Source organism: Podarcis liolepis, assembly GCF_965112155.1.
Source record: "Podarcis liolepis genome assembly, chromosome: 12".
Lineage (NCBI taxonomy): Eukaryota > Metazoa > Chordata > Lepidosauria > Squamata > Lacertidae > Podarcis > Podarcis liolepis.
This window is the reverse complement of record NC_139563.1, coordinates 52165061-52190073: the sequence shown is the minus strand read 5'-3', so window position 1 is coordinate 52190073 and position 25013 is coordinate 52165061. Positions and strand designations below refer to the sequence as shown.

Here is a 25013-nt window from a genome sequence, read left to right as displayed (position 1 = left end):
TGGACTTCCAATCATAAATGTATGAAACAGGCTTGCTCACTGTCTCCATTCCACTTGAATCTGCACCCATTTGCATGCTTTGATGAGGAATGTGATGACCTTTACCAGACTGGAAAAGGGACTTAGATGTCCACACTTTAGATGAAGTAATTTGTTGTACTGGAGCATGGGTAAGCAAACTAAGGCCTGGGGGCCGGATCTGGCCCAATCGCCTTCTAAATCCAGCCTGCAGACAGTCCGGGAATCAGCATGTTTTTACATGAGTAGAATTCATGCTTTTATTTAAAAAGCATCTCTGGGTTATTTGTGGGACATAGGAATTCATTCATTTTTATTTTCTTCCCCAAAATATAGTTGTGCCCCCCACAAGGTCTAAAGGACAGTGGACCAGCCCCCTGCTGAAAAAGTTTGCTGACCCCTCTAACTAGAGCATTTTTTTTGTGAGTGCTAGTTCAGCTCATCTACATATATACATATGTACTATGCAGAGAGAATAATCATGTTAGCATATTATAAAATACACAGTTCATTGTGTAGTTATTTGATTACACCTCCCAGATTTAAACTGTCATGTACCAATAATTAGTTTTCATAAGACAATTTAAAGCTTGCCTAGTTTTCTCAACAGCTCTTTCTCCCCCTAGAGACAGTCAACTGTGTTTATTAGTGTTCCCAGACTATACTCTGGGTTCCCTTTCCTTTAAGAGTTTTTCTTTATTTGCATGAAGGGTCAGGAAATTCAAATGCATTATTAAAAGCCCGCAAAACGAGGAGTGCTGCAGAAACAGTATGAGTAATTTACTGTATACTAGAAGCTTACAGCTATGGACCTGGGCTGTTGCTTCAAATCAACATGCAAAATTCAGCTCTCGACGAATCAAATAACTGTGAAGGCTCCTACCGCCCCCTGTTCTGCCATGGCAGCTGCTGTTGGTGGTCCTTCCTGCAGCAAAAGAGAAAGTCCAGGCAATATTTGTGGAACGTAATAGCTGATAAACTCACCTAACACGGAGACCTACTTTCCCTCTGTTTCCTTTATTGTCAAAAGTGGGTCCAGAAGTGTAGCCTCGGCTTCCACTCCTGAAAAAAATATTGCTAAGTCATTCCAATTAGGCTGGGATTTGCACCAATTTTTTCCATGTCACTCCTCTATGACATTTCAGCTTTTCTTGCCAAACTCCCCACTTAGGGTTCTTTTACTTACGCACAGTGGCATCACCACATAGATCTGATTTGATACATAGTGCTCTGCTGTTGTACGTTCCATCCTTGGTTGGACTCATCCATGTAACCAATTCAAGAAGGAGAAACAACCAGCTTCCTATCAAGCAAAGCTGTTCCGACAGACACCAAACAGTGTGGGATGTGAAACACAGATAGCAGTCAAATACAACATTCCTAGAGTAGACATGAAAAGGGATGTTTGCTGCAGCCAGTAGAAAACTTCCTACTTCCTCCTGGGCTGGGGCAGACTTCCTCTGCATGTGACTAGAGGTGGGTGTGACCTTACCTGTCCAGGTGACAAAAGGACCAGGCACACAGCCCTCCTCCTCTCTCTTTGACCCCATTCCTCGCAGAAGCAACAATGCTTCTAGCCAACAGAACACAAAGGGACTATCTCCTTATGGATGGGTTAGATTCCACTTGTATGTACTTCTATAACTAAGTCTGCCTTCAGGGATCCATCTGTGAACTGAATGTGTGAGTAAACTTCTTTTATACGTTTTACACAAGATTGTGTCGTGTCTATTATTTTTCGGGGTTAGTAAAGGGGATTACGGGACGTGGGTGGCACTGTGGTCTAAACCACAGAGCCTAGGGCTTGCCGATCAGAAGGTCGGTGGTTTGAATCCCCATGATGGGTGAGCTCCCGTTGTTCGGTCCCAGCTCCTGCCCATCTAGCAGTTCGAAAGTAAGTGCAAGTAGATAAATAGGTACCGCTCTGGCGGGAAGGTAAACAGCGCTTCTGTGCGCTGCTCTGGTTCACCAGAAGCGGCTTAGTCATGCTGGCCACATGGCCCGGAAATTGTCTGCGGACAAACGCCAGCTCCCTCAGCACGCAACCCCAGAGTCGTCCACAACTGGACCCAAGGGTCAGGGGTACCTTTACCTAAATGGGGTTACCAGGAATCCTATATTGAGAAGCTTAAACGAGCTTGCAACAAGCTAACCGCTGCGTATTTAAAAGGGCAATGTTGGAACTCTGCTAAGTTATAGAACTTGCTAGCGCAAGTTAGGGAGGATATTATTAAACAATATATCCTCTCCTGCCTCCTTGAACATTCCCATAAACAGAAATGGGGGGAAAGCATACTTAAAAACAAACAAGCACTGAGGATGAGTGGGGCTTTTTTTTTTTTAGCATTTCAGGAATAACATAAAAAATGATGCTATTTTTCCTATTAGTTTATTCATGGTGCTATACGGGCAAATTCCTACTTACGCGGGGGTTCTGTTCCCAGCTGATACATGCATCAGTCCAATGCACATTCTGACCCATTCCGCCCCCACCCTGTCCTCTTTCAGTCTCAAAAATCACACATGCGTCAGCAGTCATGCGCATGCTGATCACACATGATTGGGGAGGTGCCTGTAGAGTTTTGTTATCCTATCCCCAGTTCATATTCCATTTTATCTTTCTTCATTTGTTTTCTTTTTCTGCATTGGAAGCAAGTATTTTCAACGTTTAATGGGTTTGGCTACATATTGTTATAATATAATGTTATTTTTTAAAAATGAAAATAAAAATGAGGATGGAGAAATTCTACCCAGAACTTACCTTCTACAAGAGAATATTCACCTTCAGCAGAGAATATTCAGAATATTCAGAATATTCTACCTTCAGCAGAGAATATTGAGGATGTTCTACCTTCAGCAGAGAATATTCAGAGCAGCACCGATGGAAATTATTTTAGCTTCATCTCCATGTGTTTCAGCTGAGTTGAACCATTTGCATTGGCCTTCCCTTCCGCTTTTGGCAGAATTTGATGGATTTACATCCTCACCTAAAACAGATTTGCATCTTCACCTAAAGCAACATGCAATGCAAATACAGAGGTTCCTGCTCAAGTCCTGATAAGCAAGATATTTCAAAGAAAAATGAAGAAGCTCTGATAGGGATTGAGAAATTCCTCGGTTGAGTTCTGCTGCTCCCAACTTTCACCTGAGTTTAAGGGAAGATGCATTTGGAGGTTCCAGATCAAATTAAACATGTCAGGGATTTTTTTTTGGGGGGGGGGAGAGAAAACCGTTTCAGTGTTAGTGATCTTTCAAAACCTTTAAAATGAATTGCTGGTCAAATCTCTTTACAGACTGTGGCTCAAAACTGAAGATAAATTAATTTAAGGAAATTCGGGGAAGTTTCCTTTCCTTTCCTCCTCCCTACAGCCACTTGCACCCCCTCTGAAAGGTCTATCTGAAAGATCAAGGGATCCCCTTAAACGATTTAGTTTGGGCATCGGGGTTTGCTTTGTGAGGGTGGGATTGCTCAAAATCAGGGTTGGGTTCTAAGTTAAATTAAAGAAGTTCACATAAGCCCCCATTGCCATGTTCCATATGGTCTTGGAGAGGTGGGGCACAGCTGGTTGCAGTGGGGGGGGGGAGCTTGTTTTCTTGAGTTTCCTTAAGTTACTTTGAGTTCCTTGAGTTTCCTTAAGTTACTTTGTCTTAGGATCCAGGTCATTGATACGTAGAAAGGCAACAGATGGAGCAGTTCTGCAGTCATGGAAAGGACTGTCTGTGTTAAACTTCTGCAAAGCTTCCAGCTCCTAGAGATTCTATAAGGTAAAATAGTTGATACTGGCAGTCTAGGTTGAAATGACCATCATATTATGTACAATAATTTCAGCCACCAGTTGCAATAGCAACAGGTTGGGGTTTTTTGTTTTTTGGGGTGTGTGGTTTTTTGTGGGTTTTTTTTTTTTTTTTTTTTTTGCAATAGCTATCCACTGTGAACAATGCGCGGTTTTTACGAAAGCTTTATAATAAGCATTTGGCGAGCAATTAAAAACTGCCAGCCAAGCATTAAAGGACAGCTTTGAAACTGACAAGATCAAATAAGTATAAAGGAGAGTGCAATCCCTAATTAAAAACGAGACAGTGTAAAATTTGTATTTGCCCAGAACGGTACGAGAGAATCATTGTAATCTGTTATGGCAGATGCTACAATAAAGGTGACATTTCCTATCTTAACTTTCCCAGTGTTGCAGAGTGCTCAAAGCACAAAGGTGCTATCTCAAATACGGATATGGTGGCAGTTCATTATTTTGGAATTGAAGGAGAATTGATCTAGGAGCAACTGCTCAGCCCAGAGTAAGTAGCTCAAAGCTAATGACATTTATGCTTCAGAGTGCTCAAAGCCCTTGGCATTCAGTATCTCAGTTATCCTTACAACAATCCTCTGGTGTAGGCCAGTATTATCATCCTCACATTTGTTTGTTTGTTTGTTTGCTGAGTTAATATTTATATTCCGCACCTTCCTCCAAATGAGCCCAGGACAGCAGGACAGTTTGAGAAGGGATGGGCACGAGACAGTGTGGTTTGCCTTATGCCACCTTATGAATGCCTTGCTGAAGCAAACCTTCAGCTCAGGATCTCAGCTCACATTATTGTCCATTGCACTTCCTGCATCTAGTCATGGCTGGTATGGTTCTGAAAAGGGCCGTCTTAAGCATATCTGGTGCTGTGGTGCAAAGCTCCCTCCACCACCACCCTCCCTGTTTCCCAGAGTTTTTTTAGGGAGGACGGCACTGCCGGCGGGGCTGGAGGAGGCGGGCAGCGGCTGGAGGGTGGCTCCTCCGGCGGGGAAGAGGTGGAGGTTGGAATCAGCTGGCCACTTCATGCCACGGTGGCCACGGCAGATGGAGGCTCCGGGTGTGGCACTGCTTCGGCGCGGCATGGCGGAGGTGGGTATGGGCGGTGAGCTGATGCCGGGAGGCACCACATCCAGCCTCTGCCTCTTCCCTGGTGCCCTCCAGAACTTGGTGCCCTGGTGCCCGCGCCAGCAGCTTCTATGGGTAAGATGCCCTTGGTTCTGAATTTCTCAGAGGTTTAATCCTTCACTGTGAAAGGTGCCATTTCAGAGGGCAAGCGGTTAAAGCTCCATTTCCTTTCTGAGGCCTAAGCTTAAATTCATCTTTTCAAATCTGTACACAGCCTCATCTGCTGCTATTTCAGCATATTTCCTTTAAAGCAGCGGTTCTCAACCTGTGGGTCCCCAGATGTTGCTGGACTACAACTCCCATCATCCCTGAGCTCTGGCCTTGCTAGCTAGGGATGATGGGAGTTGTAGTCCAAAAACATCTGGGGACCCACAAGTTGAGAACCGCGGCTTTAAAGCAAACAAGAAGAGAGAAACCTGAAATGGCTTCTTCACAGCATGTTGGCAGCCATACAGGGATCACATAGTATCCCATGTCATCACCACCAGACCCTCATTGGTCAGGGGCAGTAATGCTTCGGAATATCAGTTTCTGGAAACGGCAGGGGGAAAAGAGAGTGCCCCTTTGCTCAGGCAGGTCCTGCTTGTGGGTTCCTCACAGGCATCGTGTTGGGCACTGTGAGCACAGGATATTGAATTCAATGGACCTTTGGCCTGATCCAGTATGTTCTTAAATTCTAAAGGAATTTGAAGATGTTCTGAGAAAGAGGCAGATCATGGAGAAACAGCAGCCTCTTTCTCAGGGAAAGAATGCTTTCTCAGGGCAAGAAATTGGAGGATGGGTTTGGGCACAACACTAAGCCTTATCCCCACCCCGCCCAAAAAGGCCTGCCCTGCACTGTTGGCTTGGTGCAATGGCGCATGGACCCAGCTCGTTTTCTGTTTCACACACTTTCCCAAAGGACTGCTTTGGGGAGACAAGTACTTGCCACCCATATGTGTTTTCCTAGCAATATACTCAAAAGGAAAGGCCTTACATGGTGCCAGGATTGTAGCATTTCCTTGCCCCAATAGCAGCCAGTGGAGCAGAGTGGTGAGCACATACTTCTGTGATGACGTCACCCACACTTTCCCCACTAAATGTCACCAGACAACGCATGAAGGAAGGCATGGGTTTACAGCGCCCACCCTTCTCCCTGTGTTGTTGTGTAGTTTCAGCCTGACATTCCAGGTTTTCATTTGATGGGCTACATGTGGATGGGCTACACTATTATGGTAACTTCCAGGGCCGGCCCTACTGTTGGACAAAATGAGGTGACCACTTCAGGCAGCAAAAGCTGGGGGGGGGGGAGTGATGACTGCCCTCTAGCTGTTTCTTCTAAGTCACCCCCTCCCAACCATTCCCCTTTCAAGTGAAAAATATGTGTATTCCATGACTCCTCCCTGGCCCACACCCCTAAACTAACTAACCATGGTATCTGAGATTCAGTAGATCCCACCACCATTGTTAAAGTAACATGGGAATCCTCTGTATGGGGAGGTTCCCATATGTCCTCTTTTCCTAGGACACGTCCTCTGTTTTGAAATTAGAGTCATCATAGCGATCCATTCACTGCAGATGGTGACAACAGTCACAAAATTAAAAGATGCCTGCTTCTTGGGAGAAAAGCAATGACAAACCTAGACAGCATCTTAAAAAGCAGAGACATCACCTTGCCAACAAAGGTTCATATAGTTAAAGCTATGGTTTTCCCAGTAGTGATGTATGGAAGTGAGAGCTGGACCATAAAGAAGGCTCATCGCCAAAGAATTGATGCTTTTGAATTATGGTGCTGGAGGAGACTCTTGAGAGTCCCATGGACTGCAAGAAGATCAAACGTATCCTTTCTTAAGGAAATCAGCCCTGAGTGCTCACTGGAAGGACAGATCCTGAAGCTGAGGCTCCAATACTTTGACCACCTCATGAGAAGAGAAGACTCCCTGGAAAAGACCCTGATGTTGGGAAAGAGAGAAGGGGACGACAGAGGACGAGATGGTTGGACAGTGTTCTCGAAGCTACCAGCATGAGTTTGACCAATCTGCGGGAGGCAGTGGAAGACAGGAGTGCCTGGCGTGCTCTGGTCCAGGGGGTCATGAAGAGTCGTACATGACTAAACGACTAAACAACAACAACAACAGAGCGATCCATAATTAAAAGCAGAAGTTGGCAAATGTGCCCTTTTTTGCTCTTCAAAATCAGCATCTTGCCCTTTATCTCAGGCAGCAAAATATGTTGGGCAAGCCCTGGTAGCTTCTGACAGAAAGGTAAGGACAATAGAGCACACAGATAACCCTTAACATCCACAGAGTTTCTGTGCTAAATCAAGAATCACATCAGAACTTAGGCAAGGAGAGCAGTATCTTCACTTCCTGGGGCAAAAGAGTTAATGAAATATAGGCATGCATGCAGATTTGGGCTGAATGTTCTGCTGTACGGAGGATGAGCAATTATTGGTCCTAAGCTATTAATTTGCAGCCTTTGGTTAGCTTGTTGTGCACCTGCATAATGTCCCAGCCAAAATGCATTTAAAAAGCACCTTTCTATAACTGCATAATGCTTGAGGTGTGGAAGAGGAAGAAGAAAAAGGCCTGAACAAACTGTTCTTTATGAAGAGGAGTTAACAATCATTGATCAAACGGTTCAAGCCACCTGTTGTAGCTTTGTTCTTTACAAGTTCACAAGAAAACTGAACAATCCTTACTTTTAATATTTCCCTTTGGTTCAATAGTTTTGCTCCTCAATTCCCCGCCTCCATTTGACATTCCAAGATCACATTATTGAGACCTCACATGGGCTGGTTTGTTTTCTCAGCAGGTCCATTTAATGACTTGTCATTCATCAGGAAATCCTTTCAAATAGCATGATTGATCCTAGCTTGCCTTGATTAAATTATTAATTTTTCCCCTTACCCCAGAAGAGTTGGGTTAAGATGTTTTTGAAAGGATGGTATTTTCCTATCTTTATCTTACTTAGTTCAGCTAAGGACAGATTGGTAGTTTTGCTAAAGGTCAGGTATTGTTACTTGGTTTGGAAGAAAAAATGTCTAGCCCTGTTGCAGGCGATGGTAGATACAAGTCATTTCCAAGAGTGTGATCTTTGGAAGAGGAAAGAGAGGGTGGGTGATTGGAATCAGCCATCCAACAGTGACCAAAACTATGTATACTACCCTAAGTGCTTTATAAAATATGGGGATCTGGCTACAGGAAATACACATGTTTGCAACTTTTTGCAAAGTGAGTCGGAGCCAAAGGAATGCATGTATAATAAGAACCACACAAAAACCAAGGCTGTTATTTGCAAATTGCCTTTTTCATTGCGCAGACTACAACTGAGTACAGTGGTACCTCAGGTTACAGACGCTTCAGGTTACAAACGCTTCAGGTTACAGACTCCGCTAACCCAGAAATAGTACCTCGGGTTAAGAACTTTGCTTCAGGATGAGAACAGAAATCGCGCAGCAGCAGCACGGCGGCAATGGGAGGCCCCATTAGCTAAAGTGGTACCTCAGGTTAAGAACAGTTTCAGGTTAAGAACGGACCTCCAGAACGAATTAAGTTCTTCACCCGAGGTACCACTCTATTAATTTTGAATCAACTGGATTTTTAAATGTTGTATATTTATTGTATAAATTGGAATCTATCTCCGGAAAGGACCTTGATTCTGACACACTTGACAAGATAAATCTAATGCTACTGGGAAAAAAAATTTATTAAGATAAATCTAAGTCAGGGAGCCACTGTTGTGATGAAGGCTGAAGTAGGATCCTAGAGACATGGAACCTAGCAACAAGTCCTGTGAATTATTCCCAAAATGTGGCTTGCCAAAGTTGGGCAGATGCAAATAATCTTACTTAAGTACCTAAACATGCTTATTGAACCCAATGGTCTTGACTCAACTTTGGCTAACTTAGGATACTGGTCTGCTTATTTTCTGTTTCCTCTCAGGAACTAACAGGCACTTTGGAACATCTTTTTGGAAACAGAAAGGTGCAACCAATACAGTATGAATTTGTCAAGGAAAATTAATTGATTATGAAACTTTGGAGAGTAGAACAAGGAACTGAAAAGCACGTGTCTTATGAGCCAGAAGTAGCTCACCATTCTTATAAGCATAATGCTTGTTCGTTCTTTGCACTGAATGCAGGCGCAAGCTGTTGTCTACATCTGTACAAGTGTTTGTGTGAAAGGGTGTATGTTTGTTGTGTTGTACATCTCAAATGTTGTGTACATACCTACATAAACTATACACCTGTTGAATGCTACATGTGGGCAATGGTACAAGTGTACAGCTCAACTATGTGTACATAGTCAAAATAAAAAAAATCCTTCCAGTAGCACCTTAAAGACCAACTAAGTTAGTTCTTGGTATGAGCTTTCGTGTGCATGCACACTTCTTCAGATACACTGAAACAGAAGTTGCCAGATCCTTCTATATAGTGAGAAGGTGGGGAGGGGTATTACTCAGAAGGGTGGTGGGAATGGGTGATTGGCAGATAGCTGAGATGAGCCTGTTGACGACTCTTAACGACTGCAATAGGTCTTACAGGAAAAGGCAAGGGGTGAGAAGGTGAAAAATGGCAACAGGCTCATCTCAGCTATCTGCCAATCACCCATTCCCACCACCCTTCTGAGTAATACCCCTCCCCACCTTCTCACTATATAGAAGGATCTGGCAACTTCTGTTTCAGTGTATCTGAAGAAGTGTGCATGCACACGAAAGCTCATACCAAGAACTAACTTAGTTGGTCTTTAAGGTGCTACTGGAAGGAATTTTTTTTTTTTTTGACTATGGCAGACCAACACAGCTACCTATCTGTAACTGAAACTATGTGTACATAGGTACACAGATTGTACTCTTGTTGAACGTAACAGGTGAACACCCCTTCTTATGCTTTTAATTTTCCTTTCCCCAATACCTACATGTGTGCAAATAATGTATTCATTTGTAAATCCCTCATCCTTCTCTCTTTTCTTTCCACCCACTTCTTTTCTTTCTCGATCTGTTAAGCAGGCCAGCAGTAGCATCTGTTAGCATTAAGATATAATACAGCAGTTTTCTTACTCTAAGGCCCTGTAGCGTATTTGTTAGTAGCAAGGAGACAGGATTTTCCGTCTGCATGATCTATAATGCTCTTCTCTTAATTTAAGATGAAAGGACTATTTTTGGACACCACCAATGACTCAGAATATAGAAGAAGCAATTGTGTAACAGATGCATAACAGAAACCAAGCTTTTGCAAACAGTAAGACATGCATCTTGTTTAGCTTGCCAAACACCTTGAATAAAATGAGCAGAGCTTCTGTTCAGCTGGTAGAAGATTTCTCCATGAGCTCCTCTGAAATCAATTCAGATTGTGTACTTGCACAACTTTTCTTTTGAAGGTAAGTGGTATGTATGACTTTTATCAGGAAAAGAGTTACTGCAATGTGATGTGTAGTCTGCCTTGTTTCCAGAGAGGTGAGTTTTTCTTGGAATTGCATGAGCATGTGATGTTGTTGGCTTAATCTACAACCCAAACACCACCAGCACCTCTGCACTGAATGCCCAGTCATACTGGGCAGATTAGCCACATTGGCAAAATTATTTGTATTATTTGCCACTTTCTGATTATAGTATACTGACATATTTACCAGCCCCTCCAGGTTGAGAATCCATTTGTCCGTGTATTGGGGACAGTTTTATTGTGCGTTTTCATTGAGGAGTGTGTCTTTTTGTACTTGTTAATTGATCTCCTAGTTTTATGTATTGGTAGAAGAAAGAAAGCTTGCATTGCTAGAACAGCTATGAAGCCTACTAGCAATTTCGAAATGACACATCTGGCCAAGTTAGCCTGAAGGTCTGAAACCATTTATTTGGGAGCAATCCCCTTTGAATTCAATGTGACTTATTTCTGAGTAGATATGATGCCACAGTTAGTCATTTGCCACAAAGCTAATGCAACTGGCTTGTATGTGTGCACATGCAAATCTGGTACATATGTTTTACCTCTTTGATGCACAGGGTCAGAATTTTCAGTTTGATAAACATCAAGCTTTCTAGAAAACCTGCTTGCTTGCAATATTCACTGCATTGTTCTATTTTACAATAGTGTTGATTTCCACCCCCACTCCCTATTCCTTATTGTTTTATTCTTTTAACCATTCTTGGAGTCTTAGGACAAAGACAGGATATAAGGTGTTTTAAAATAAACAAATAAACAAAATAAAATAATGAATACTTATCAGTTGATAAATAAAGTATATTTATATTTTGATAGGGAACGCATCAAAAATTGAATGCCTGCAATAGATGTAATGGGTTTCAACCCTGATAAGAGATAAGCATTCTTGTTTGGATGTCCTGATGATCTCAGATCAGTTGTTCAGCCTGTTCTGGATGGAGTTGCACTCCCCCTGAAGCAAATGTTTCTGCAATTTGGGAGTTCTCCTGGACTCAATTCCACACCCAGATGCTCAGATAAAGCATATGTTTCATCAGCTCTATCTTGTACACCAATTGTGCCCTTCTCAGAAGAAATGAAACCTGGTCCCAGCAGTTCATGCTTTTACTACCTCCAGGGTAAATAGCTGCAATGTCCTTTATGTGTGGCTGGCCTTGAAGACAGTAATGAAGCTGCCATTTGTCCCAGAATGTGGTTGATGGTAGTTATCCACTTGGATCATATTATAGCCATGCTTAGGAAGTTTTCCTGGCTAGGCTTCTGCCAGTCGAAATTAACATCTAAGAATCCGTGTAATAGGGTTTATTCCCTTTATCTATACGATCTCATGGGTTTCTGCAAAGAAATCATAATATTAATGCTAACGTTTTTAGTCATCCTTTGAGGATTAAGTTTTCTGCAGCAATTTTCTTTTCCCCCAGGTACTCTGCAAACAATCTATGTCCTTCTAAATGTGTTTGTAGGAAGGGGGTTATTGGTTTCTTTTTGTTTTCTTGGGTTTTTTAAAATATATTTTGGGTTCTCCTCATTTTGTATTTTTATGTTGTGAACCACCTTGTGATCATCAGATAAAGGGTGATATACCAAACGTCGGAAATTGCTTGCAAAAATGTGTATATAAGGCAAAAAAATGCACTAGAATGCTGATGAATTTCATAAGGACTTTCAAATGATGTGGAAAAGAATCAACTGGCATTTGCCCATCACTGGCTGTGAGCCTAATACACAATACTCCCCCCCCCCAAACAAACTGGTTTCAGCAACAAAACAGGGCAGGTTTCCTTAGAACAGCTTTTCCCCTTACATTTTTCTTCTTACCCAGATCACCCCATTATTCATTTTCTTCATTACATGTCCCCACAGATCTCAATTATTACTGAACGAAGGCACATTTGGCGACATACCTGAGAGGACAAATACTTTGTGCTAAAGAGCTTCCATAGCACAGCGTAAATAATGCAATCTGATGGAATTTTATTGAAGACTATGCAAGATGCGTAGTGAAGCTTGCAATTCTGCATGCACAGATCTGTGTTTCTAGACACTCACAGAAGCAATCCTTCCCCCCCAAATACAACTCTGGCGAGCCATCAGAGCTCCTGTAGCAAAACATCCCATGCCATGTTCAGTTTCTCTTACTCTGTGCTTGACGGCCGGTCTCTGTTGTGGGTAGGTGACGAGGTGCAGAAGCTGATGGGACTTCTTCACCTTTAAGAGTTATGTAGTAAAAGGTGAAAGATTTATGTGATCTGAGGAGAAGCCAGAGTATGGAACCTTGGAACATATTTTCATGCTTGGTGGGAATGCAAAATTGTTTATATGTTTTGGACCAGGGTCTTCTACATCACATCCAAAATGGTTAAAACAACCTCTCTTGCCAAACCCAGCCTTAGCCCTGCTTTCACTAAGCCCAGATTCCAACCCTACTATCCAGCAGGAAGATTTGACCCCCCCCCTCTTTCTACTGGTAGCCACATGTCTAGTGATAGCATCTCACTGGAATTCCCAGGTGGAGCTATCGCTTGAGATCTGCTTCCATAATATTTGGGATATAGCTAGTTCGGAATGACTAACTGGGCTTAGAAGAGTTGCAGATTGGGTTATAAAGGAAAATGCCTTGAAGAAACCTGGTCTCCCCTCTTTTCATACGTAAAGGGGGGGGGGGAGAGAATAAAGCTCTACCACCGGCCCCACATCCCTGTCAGTGGAGAACCTATATGGACTGCTAATGTTTTAAGACCATGTAAAATGACACCATAAACTTAATGCTATGTTCCTTTCTCTGTGGAGACTGTATTGTATAATAAAAATTATAAAATTGGGGGTGGGAAGAGTTATGTAGAAGAGGGATTTTCAGCAAGTGTAGTTGTGTGATAAGACTGAAATTTTCTCATTGGCCCAGTTATCAAAGGTGCATGAGCCTAATCCACTTTTCCAAGTTATGATGTAAACTTCATGCAACTGGAGTGCAAACAAGTTCTAGTTTCAGACTTTTTGAATAGGCTTTGCGCAATGCAAATTTGAGATTTCAGGGTTTCCCAGAGTATCTTAATCTTTCTCCCTTCTATTCTCTTCTACTACTAATCAATATCTTTTATATGTGTTTCAAATTCCAGCTTTCTGACTTGGAGGTATCTTAACCATTGCAGAGTGCTTACGAACTCCCTATTTGGGCGAGAAGTATATACTTCTGCAAATGTTCTGTTTCCAGACTTTTATAGAAATCAATGTCTGCAAGACTTCAGCTTTCCTGGAAGCTGAAAACATTGTGGCTGTTTTTGCAGTGCAGTCTGAATCCCCCATCTTGATGGATAAGTGCAAATATTCTCCATGTCAGATTTTTCTAGTAATGCTGCACCAAATTTTAGGGCTTATCGAGACGAGGATTTTGACGCCTTTAGTATTCATGCAGTAGGCTAGCTCTGCCTGGGAAATTAGGATGTTCTGCCAGCTCTGATGTGTGCCACAGCATTGTAAATGTGATTGAGTTCCTAAGGCAGAGTAAAACATGGGACAGGTGGCATTCTCTAACATATAAATCTGTTTAACTGCCTAACCACAACGGCTTTGTTCTGCCTCCACTGTTGAAGGCAGAAGGCTTCTGAATACCAGTTGTTGGAAACCACAGGAGGTGAGAGTGTTGTTGTGCACAGGAGGTGAGATTGTGGGTTTCATGCATCCTAGTGGCATCTGGTTGGCTACTGGGAGAACAGGATTCTGGACCAGAGGGACCAAGTGGCCTGATCCAGCAGGATATTCTTATGCTCCTGTTTTGCACAGCAATGCACAGCAAAATACTTCTGGGCATCTCCCTGGATCAGTTATATACTTTTACTAGCTTGTTATTTTGATTGTTGAGGTGAGTGCAAATGGGAGCCTTGTACAGTACAATGACTGCTGTATCCCATATGACATGCAAAGGGTTTTCACACGGGTATAACCATGTCCCCTAATGCAACCTTTGCTTTTCTCCCCATCCAAGTGAATGGCAACCATTCTTAACTAAAAGGAAACTGTCAGGCAAAATTAAACGTGTTAAGAATAGGCATTATTGCTTTGTGTGCTACTAATTTAGAGAAATTTCCATTTCTCCTGGGAAGCCGTTTGATATATATTTGTTTTCAATTAAATTTGCATATATACTGCTTTAAAGAGATTTGATATATCTCTGTGTTTGGTGATTTTCCTGAGGAGAAACGTACCCACTTCTTCTTCCTTTATTTAATTTACAACTCTGTGAGGGGCTCAGATTGTGGGCACATTACGAAGAGGTATTAATGTAGGCTAAATCATCACGAGCTTTTGTGCGTCAGAAAGCTCAAATCCATCTGCCTTATATCTGGGGTAGTGGAGAGAGCGAGAAAGAAAGAGAATGTTATGAGTGAGATGCAAAACCTTATAATTAAAGAAGCATGTAAATAATAATGGAAGTCATTAGTGCTATTCAGTTTGAAAGAATGTTACAAATGTAATTGGAGCATTAAAACGAAAATCCATTATGACAAAACATTCATGATACAAGAGAGTGAAAATGTGTGGCTTTTATTTTGATAAATGTCAGTTCTCCCCATCTCTAAGGCACCACTAGTGAAAAGTAAAACAAAATTTAATTTAATTTAAAAATGCCCTAAACAGTTTCATTTTATGTTTTTAATACTTTTTGTTGCATGCTACTTGGGAATTTCATTGATACACTTGAAAGAGTTTGGCACTTGTGAACCTAAGATGACTTGTGGATCCAGAAAGTTTAAGATTTATTGAATGGAAGAGCAGATATGAAAAGTTTGCACACAGAGGAGATATTGTTTTATGGCTCTGTGATTCAATGGCATAGTGCAACATGCGTTGAGGCAGTCTTAGTTTTATTAAATCTCCTGTCTCTTTTAGCTGTGCCTCCTTGGCTGCTTCCTTCTTCTTTAAAAAACAAGAAATAAAAAGGAAGGGTGGCAGAAGAGGAAGAAAATGATTTAGCAATTATGGAGGAAATTATATGATGCTAAAATTACACCGTGTTCAGCTATTTGAATGGAGGGACTTGCGCCTTGAAAGGGCTGTAATTTTAGGGTGTGAAAAAATGTAGATTACAAAACAAAGGGAAAATTTAAATATGTCTAATGGATAAGGCAAAGTTGGGGGGGAAGCAGCAGCTGGAGGAAATTTTGAGGCAATTAGGGGTAAAGGAAATGTGTTATTGTTGAGGGCACTGAGTGATAAATAAGGCTGCTTGGCAGTCAGGTTTGAGGGCCCAATGGCAGCAGAAGCTAAATATCCCTCCTTCTGTGAACTGTGTTGTGCTTTTATGCCAGTATCCTTTGGTGCTAAGCAGACCAAAATTTAAGATTAGCAACAGCTCACTCTTTATGGAAAGCCCTTTATAACAGATGAGCATGAATATGAGTCTCATGCCAAACTTCATGAGCAAAAAAGTATGAACTGACAGACGGATACCGATCAAGTCCATCTTTGTGTTGAACCCTTTGGAATGAGGGTAGCAGGAGAAGTCAGGCATTCGGAATGTCCTCTATGGCTACAGAATGACTAGGGCAGCTTAATTTGCTTGTTAGAGAAATGGGAAACATTCTGGGTAGAATGGAAAATATTATACAACCCTAGCAAAAGGGGGAATATCTGTAACAGTATCTATGGCTGGTTGACCCATGCTTACATATCATCTGATCTCTATATATTCAGTTTCTAGATACTTGGTGTTAGGTAGCCAATGCTGTGAAGTAACCAGGTTTGAAAAGTTTTGTGCTCAAATCAATGGAAGGTGATATCTGTGATGACCCTTTCACGCATTCGATATATTGTGGTTAACAATATTAAGTGATGTCTATGCAAGTGTGAAGTAACAGTTTGAACCAGATTTAAGGGGCTCAGGAAAACAATTCAAGTCACAAGGCAGACAGGATCACCTATGTACCAGCATGTCCATAAATCAACACGTATAATCCAGACCATAATTTGTCAGCCTTGCAAAGTACATTTTCTGTTGGGTGATCCCAGTAGAATAGTCAAATAGCTCTGTACGTTTCAAGTAACCAAACCAAGCCAGATGCTCCAAAGCCCTAGGGACATCAGACAGTCGAAACTAGTTAAATGATTTACTTTTTTTCAGCTATATAGTAACTTATCTTAAGTTTTTGAAAAAGAGGAAAGTCCTATCTTTGCAGGCAGAAATTCAAAGGAAGCCATTTATTTGGGCTGAGAGACAAATGCAGGATGCAATAGGTAGCATCTAGAAGAATCCAGATGAAGGTGGAAAGTGGAAAAATAAAGGCAAAATAAAAACAGCACTTGGGAGCAACCAAGAATGAAAGGCAACATATGTTCAAAATGGTTTATGGGCCATATCCCCAAATGTCCACAAATAGCTTCAGAACTGAAGGAGAGACAAGTTCAAAGCAAGAAATCTCTTCTTCTAAAAAATAAATAAATAAAAGGCAAATGAACAAAACTCTATGGGATGAACACGGATCTCACACACACACAAAAAAAAAATTAAGCAAAGGAATGGAAGTGAGCTGTTCCATGGAGTATAGTCTCTTTTCGATCTTCTTTGACACTCTAAAATTTCTGAAATCTTATTGGTCCTTTTCTCTCACATCACTAAAAATTTGGTTCTCTGTTGGTCAGGGGACAAACGTGTGCAGAAACAGTTTTGTGTTGTTTAAGAGACAGACAAGAAGAGTCATGAAAGTCGCCAGCACTGCTAGCCACATAGAGAAACAAGCCTTGTACTTTCTTCACACAAGTGAAGTGGTCTAAACTCATCTAAGGCCTTATCAGCCAGCAAGAAAAACGCTTCTGCCCCTCAAGACAGGCGTTCAGGAGTATTTCCATCAGGAGCCAAAGTCTCTTGACCAAAGTTTTCTTCCATTCCATTCTGGGGTGATCATCTTCACCATCCACACAGATGTATCCTCAACCCAATTTTGCTGATTAATACCTCTTATAGCACAATCTTAATTATTTGTACTGAACTCATAAGTAAGGTCCAATGACTTCAACTGGCCTTCATTCCAGGTAATAAAGGTTTGATAATGCAGCCCTAGTTTCCCCGGAGATAGAAGGTGGCTTTTGGTGTGACAAAGCACAGAAACCTAAGAAACTCATGCTTCCTCTCACCACACCTCCATACCTTACTCAAAGCTGAGAAATATGCATATCATAGAATCATAGAATCATAGAATTGGAAGAGACCACAAGGGCCATCGAGTCCAACCCCCTGCCAAGCAGGAAACACCATCAGAGCACTCCTGACATATGGTTGTCAAGCCTCTGCTTAAAGACCTCCAAAGAAGGAGACTCCACCACACTCCTGGGCAGCAAATTCCACTGTCGAACAGCTCTTACTGTCAGGAAGTTCTTCCTAATGTTTAGGTGGAATCTTCTTTCTTGTAATTTGGATCCATTGCTCTGTGTCCGCTTCTCTGGAGCAGCAGAAAATCTTCCCTGGGAAGGTTCATGTTCTCACCCTACATCCTGACTACACATGGAGAAGAAATTCAGAGGATCCACATTCCAAAGTGGAAGCGCATAATATTCCCCAAGAGTGGCAGCGCATCACCATGTCCCATCACCCCCTGGGGATTTGTGCAGTACATAATAGGATCCTCACTTTCCAGCTAATATCAAGAAGAAACACATCTTATACAATTAGAAACATGAAGATTTTAAGGGTTGTTAAAGGATTAGTCCCTTAAAATCTGTGCAGCGATGGAACAGACCAAACCCGCTGAGGAACATTTATGAAAGGTTCACAAGACATCTTAAATCAGTTTCACCCATGCATAGCCCATTTACACATTTCTATCTCCCAGCTTCAGGCAAATTATGAAACTATGATCTGGGGAAGCATCACAACCAGAGAAGGCTACAAAGCAAGCAAGCAAATACATACTTATCATGTCATAAATTGCAATGACATTTTAATGACGTTTTCAAGTTGGCAAGTTGCTGAGCTGAGTCATGGAAAGGTGGTAATACTACAAGATCAGACCAGGGGGGTTTCCTCATCCCACTTCTACAGAATAGTATCACCTAAGATTATCACTGAGTTAAGGACAAATATTTGGGTCTAAATCCCCAAATCTGGTTTCTCAGCATCCGGATCAGTAACAGGAACACAGGGAACTGTTAGCTGCGAACACTTTTCTTGCACAATGCATAAATATCCCATTCTTATGGTGTCTTATAAATTGATGGTTTCAGAAAACCTAAGTACAGTTTTCATTCCAATACTTTACAGTTCTTTGGACAGAATTCAACACCCCTTTGCAACAATAGTTAATAATACCTTGAGGAACAAACAAGAATGTTACTTTTCTAGGACCAGGGCAGAAAATAATACACTTGATTTTCTTTCATATCAGTTCTCATTCGTAGACTGGTTTTATCCAGAGTCACAGTGATGACCACTATTTGAACTGCTTTGTGTTCTGCTAAGCAAACAAACCAGAAGCCTTTTTGTTTTCTAGGACTAAGACAGTAATGTTTAATATAATGCTCGATAATAATTTTATTTATTAAAGCAAATTATTGTTAGAGGTTCCTTGTTGATTTAAGATTAATCATATTGGTCTCTGATGTGATATACTGTTGAGCAGGTTTTTTTCTTAAAAAATGTATAGGGGTACTCTCATTTTCCTACTCATATTGAAATACTGCCCCTCAATGAGGCCAAACTTACATTCACAAAATGTTTAGGGGTATGCGTCCCCCTGCATCCCCCCAGAAAAAAGCACTACTATTGAGCCATTATAAGGCAATTCTATGGTAGCAATGTTACATTTGTAAGCTTTTTTACCCAATAGTTTGTCTTTTGGCTAATATTATTTTACTCCAATTAACATTAAAGTATTTGTTTCTTAACTGCCTTGATCTTCCTTACAAAAATAATTCAAAAAGTATAACACAGGTATTTTTAGTGCTCTCTTTTTATTGTTTTTTAAAAAGATGTGACTAATGTAGCAGACTTCAACCTCAAGAATTTATCTGTAGCTTGGAAAAATGTTTTCTCTAGAAGTATGAATCACCCCCCCCATATGTGGCAAAATGTTTCATGGACAAGTGTCAAATTCATGACAATGTTTATTGGAAATGGGGGATAAAACGTTTTCTGGCAAATGACTTGTGGCCAATGTAACATGTGATTATTCCTTGATAGACACCCACAAATAAATGCCTCTATGACATTTTACTATGCATTCACAAGGTGCAGATCATCATCATACTTGTGGGACGTTGTAGTGCCCACAGGAACTTACACCTAGCTGTGGTGACACCCTAACGATTCGGTTTTTTCAACCTACATGTATCATTTGCAGGCATGGCAGATGTTACTGCAGTCTCCATTTAAAAAAAGAAAGAAGAGAATTCCATACTAATAAATACCATCTCACATCACCTGGCTAACAAATTTTATTTTCAATTTCCCAATCTCAAACTTAATAATAACAATGTTGCAATTTGACACCCATACTTCAATGGCTGTTTCTTCTTCTGCACTTCATCACAGCACAATCACATTTCCCAGAGTCCTAAAAAGAGGTTTAAATGACGCATGCTACGTACGTTGGACCATTGTGCTGTTTCTTTGATCACAATAATTGTAGGGTGTAAAGCACATTTCAGTTAATATCTCACCACATATTCATAATGCTAAGAACCCCAAAGAAGCGAATAAAATTAAAACACATAGAATTTTCTTTTCATTTGTTGAAGGAGGGAAAATATCCCACCCCAATCTAACACACTCATGTTTTGCTTTCCTAAGCTTATCTGATTTTGTTCCAATGCAAAATTTATTGTCCTTTCACCTAATGGGAAAGTAAAACAAATGGGAAAGAATAAACAGTCATTAACCCATTATGTATTTTCTTGGAGAACTCTTTAACTGAACTTTAGAAGAAGAAGAAGAGACTTAAGAGAGATTCAGAGTCATCTTGCATAGCATACTGTGGGGCTGGATCGAGACACATCAAAAAAAGTGTTTCAGGAAAATGCGTTGTAAACCTGAAAGTGGGAAATCACATTGGCAAAAGACAGAACTCCACAGCGCCATCTGGTGCCACAGTGTTTTAACGCATATAAAACGCTTTTTCTTTACTAAGGTGGCTGAGTCCTGGGTTGTTTTATTCATCTGTAAAGTGACATTTTGAAACTTTGGGAAATTATCTTTAAAATGATATAGAACATGTTAACCATATATGAAAATGAAAAATGAGACTGTAGGTTGACATTTTCATGGAATTACCATATATACTATATGTATAGTGTTCAAAGAGCTTTGCATACATTATTTTGGTCAGTTCTTACAATTGTAAAGTAATCCTTACAATCCTTTAGAGAAGATAATTATTAATTGTCACTATAATGTAGCTATGGTATCGATGCTGCAAGACAGTGCTTTTACCTAAATTTAGCTAGTGAAATAATGGATGAGACAAGATTTTAATTATATTTTTTTAAATTGCATTTTGGCCTTCAAGTTGACTACTCAACATTTGACAACATCAGTCCCTCATTAATGTTAGACTTCTCTGCCTTACATGCCACCCTCCATTAGAATAGCTTCGTTGTGCGTTTATGTATGCTTTGGGGCATAAAAATAGCCAGCAGAAAAAGAGTTACACAGCTCCTTGCACCCACTACTGTTCTGCTAAAAATTGCAGGTACTGGATTCATTAAATGCATTTTTGTGTAATGTGTAGTTTGCCTCCAAATTTTCCTAATGGTGATGTTTTATTACAGAGCAATAATAATAAATAAAAGTTTGTAAGCTTTTATTGATTACTGAAAAATTAGGGCAACAGAGTGCAATCAGTTTGAGCAATCAATCACTGAAAGTGTGAATGGCAATTAGACTTGCCCTGTGAAGTCATCATTGAAGTGGACCATAACAAAAGACTCTTGGACTACAGAAGCATCCCTCATAGGTGCCCACCCAGATTCTGATTAAAGGCCTTCTTTGGCAGTCTGTTCCACTGCTCCTTGTACCATCAGGACAATCTTCTAATTGTTTAGTATACATTTTCTATACATATAATTTTGAACCGATTCATTCATTCATCCTCATGAGCAACAGAAAACAAATCTGCTCATTGACCTAAGTGACATCCCTTCAAATCTTTGAAGATGACTATGTTATCAGCCATGTTCATAATCCATGCGCCTCCCCTCCCCATTCAGTTCCTTCTGCCTTTTCTCATAGGACTTGGTATCTAAGTATCTCACCTTCTTTGTCACTCTCCTTTTGACATATTCCAAGTTGTCAGCTCTGGTGTCCAGAACTGGACTCACTACTCCAGGTAACATCTGGCCAAAGCAGAATAGATTAGTACCATTACTTCTTGTTACAGGGATAATATTATTCCTCTACACTGTTGATGCAGTCAAGAATTGCATTAGCCCTTTCAGCTACTGTGTTGCAGTGCTTACTCATCTTTAGCTTATAGTCTATTGAAACCCCTAGATCTTTTTCCACATCTACTGCGGTCAAAACTCATCTTGTATTTGTACACCTGATTCTTCCTACCTAAATAAAGATCTTTAATATATCTCTTTTTCATTCATGCTACTAGTTTTTGCCCCAGTTCTGCATTCTGTCCAAACCATCTTGAACCTTGTTCCTATATTCCAAGACGGGGGTTCCCAAACTGTGGTCCACAGATCAGTTGTGGTCCATGAATTTCATTCAGGTGGTCCACAGTCTGTATGTGGATTTGTCTTTGAATATGAGAGATGGCATGTCCAGCACATTAAATATTCACTGCTTCTTTTATTTCTTATGTTGCATTTTATTGCACTGCAATTTTAATTCTATAGAATACAATAAGATAGATAAGAAATAAAATAAGCAATAAAAGTGCATTTAAAATCATTGCTACAATTGCTACAACAGGCAAAAAAATCACTACATGGTCCAAGACCCTCAGCAATTTTCAAGTGGTCTGTTGCAGGGGGAGTTTGGGAACCACTGTTCTAAGATATTGGATACCCAATCCAGTTTGGTGTCCTCTGCACAGTCCATCTCAGTTCTGTTCTTTCACACCCAACCACCTTTTCCTGCTGCTGCTTCCCATAAGAACACAAAAGATCCAGTATGGAGAAAGTCAGTGGTGTTATCAGGGCAAGACTTTGAGGGCAGAGGTCCAGATCCCCACTCAGCAGAAGTTTTTATTATAATCATTTATTACTTTATATACCACATACGCCAAAATGGCTTCTAAGTTGTTTGCAACAATAACACAAATCCATAACTAAACTACACAGTAACAACACATCCTTAACTAAAATATACAATAAAACAATTTAAAAGCATATGAATTACAACTGTTGAAAAACAGTTAAAACCATCAAATCACAAGTTCAGTGGAATGCTTGTCTAAAAACCTATGCATCTTCAGGAGCAGGTGGAATGCCAATACTGATTGAAAGGTAAAGGTAAATGGACCCCTAACTGTTAGGTCCAGTCTCAGGCGACTCTGGGGTTGTGGCGCTCATCTTGCTTTACTGGCCAAGGGAGCTGGCATACAGCTCCCGGGTCATGTGGCCAGAACGACTAAGCTGCTTCTGGCGAACCAGAGCAGCACACAGAAATGCCATTTACCTTCCCGCCAGAGCGGTACCTATTTATCTACTTGCACTTTGACATGCTTCCGAACTGCTAGGTTGGCAGGAGCAGGGATGAAGCAACGGGAGCTCACCCCATCACAGGGATTCAAACAGCCAACCTTCTGATCAGCAAGTCCTAGGCTCTGTGGTTTAGACCACAGCGCCACCCGCATCCCACTGACGTGGCCTCTCTTATTTCAGCAGGGTGTCAGCAGTGAAAAAGGCCAGCTCCGTGTCACCACAAGCATCGTCAGGCTGTGGCAAAACTAACCAGGTTCCATTAGCCGATTGTCATGCCCTTACTGGACATGGAAAAAGACTACTTGTTTTGGATAACCTGGTCCAGGGTTATTTAGGGCTTTGTAAGCAATTAGCCAAACCTTTAAATTGTCTCGTGGTGAAGAAGCAGCCAGTGCAGATCCCTTAGGAAGGTGCCCAAAATAAGCAAGCATTTTTAAAGAAGTGAAAATATTGTCCAAAGAGCTCTCCAGTGATACCATGAAGTCCATAGTCTAAAATTATCTAACTAGGGGGAGTAGGTAGCAGGTGGAGAATGATACCCTTTAACTGGGAAATTATGTTATGTGAATGTCTTTTCCCACAGGGGGTGATGATGCTTGTAGCCCCAGGGGCAGGGGGGGTAGCAGGCTGAGGAGGGCTACTTACAACATAAGCAAGGATTGTTTATGATCACAGGAACAAGCCTCCTCAGGAGGTACATTAGTTAGTATAGGCCACTTTTGGTGTAGTTGGCTGAAAGCCTCCAATCACTTGAGGTGTGCACAGTTTGTTAATCCACACTCGGTTGGGGGGGGGGGCATTCTTGTACAAGACTGTTTGAAAGGCAGGTGTTGACTTCCAAGAATCCCACAGGGAGATTCCAATGATTTTTTTTTTTAAAAAAAAAGCTTCATAAAGGATGTAATTGCCGCCTCCTACTGCATTTATGTAGTTCCTTATTGGTTTGTGGTCTCCTGCATTTTTCTCAGCTTTGAAAAGCTGCAATCCTTCCGGAAACACACAATTGTAATATACAAATGTGTACATGCACACACACACACACACACACACACACTTACATTTTACCTATTTATTTTTAGCAAACTTAGGAGCTATCAGAAACATACCTTTCCTTGATTCATCTGGGCAGAAGAGGGTGAAAACATTTCCTTACCTTAGTGTATGCAATATGCCTGTTTCCTCTTTCTCGTTGCTGTGATGGGTTTAATAACTGCAGCTAGTGGTATTAAACGTTTCTGCCTCCTTTCCGATTATTCTAGTGGGGTGTGTTGGTGTGACAAGGCACTCACTAAACCATGCCGTTTCCCAGCAGCTGGCTCTCTGGGACTGCTGGAAATGATCTATAGCAATTAGATCTGGGGCTGCAGCAGCTATAATTTTGTTACATATTAATATCCACCTAGCAAAAAAGAGGTGAATGCCCCTTCTTCGACTGGGCAGAGAACGAGCGCTCTGGATTTATTCGGCTGGGCAAATAAGTGGTGCATCAGCAAGATGCGCGCCAATTATCACATTTTCATATTGTGTGTCAGGTTTGCACACAGCAACATGCTTAAAAGAAACAGGACTGAAGCCAGGTACTGAGACGATGGAGGGATGGAAGGACGGATGATGAGACCGCCAGGCGAAAACTTCAAAAGTAAGGGAATACGGAGGAGCTGCCCTATTTGTTGCCTCTTCGGGATCTGTGAATTTGGAATATTTCAAAACAAGACATGCTCATTCCATCCTGCTCAGATTCTCTGCCTTGTATTTGCATTATTAAGGGTTCACACACACACACACACACACACACACACAGAGAGAGAGAGAGAGAGAGAGAGAGAGATTCATGCAAACATGTGCACCCACCCACATCTTGCATCTCTAGGGCGGCCAGGTGATTTTCGCCGCCCTCCCCAAGCCATCAGTCCTGTGGGACTCCAGTGTTTAGATCTGTGGGCTGCTATGCAAGGTCTGCCAAAATAAAGAGCATCCGTTTTAAAACAGGGCACGCAGAGAAATGCAAATTATTC

At 41.3% G+C, this 25013-nt stretch overlaps 1 protein-coding gene and 1 long non-coding RNA gene across 6 annotated transcripts in view; one reads left to right on the top strand and one right to left on the bottom strand.

The window, feature by feature from the left end:
* ARPP21 (cAMP regulated phosphoprotein 21) overlaps nucleotides 1-25013 on the top strand; it is a 249595-nt gene that overhangs the window by 50296 nt on the left and 174286 nt on the right. Inside the window, exon 1 of one of the 5 annotated variants that reach the window (XM_083468021.1) lies at nucleotides 10012-10300. The exons of 3 other annotated variants lie outside the window; for them this stretch is intronic. The gene's annotated coding sequence lies outside the window, so the exon portion shown is untranslated. Of the gene's footprint in view, nucleotides 1-10011; nucleotides 10301-24612; nucleotides 24638-25013 lie in introns of those variants that run through there. One more of the 5 variants, XM_083468000.1, reaches the window with a different exon arrangement.
* On the bottom strand, nucleotides 829-24612 carry LOC310690103. Its single transcript, XR_014517904.1, has 4 exons — nucleotides 24152-24612; nucleotides 2870-3005; nucleotides 2780-2839; nucleotides 829-943 (listed from the first exon to the last, which is right to left on the bottom strand). It is a non-coding gene; the product is annotated as an uncharacterized lncRNA (long non-coding RNA).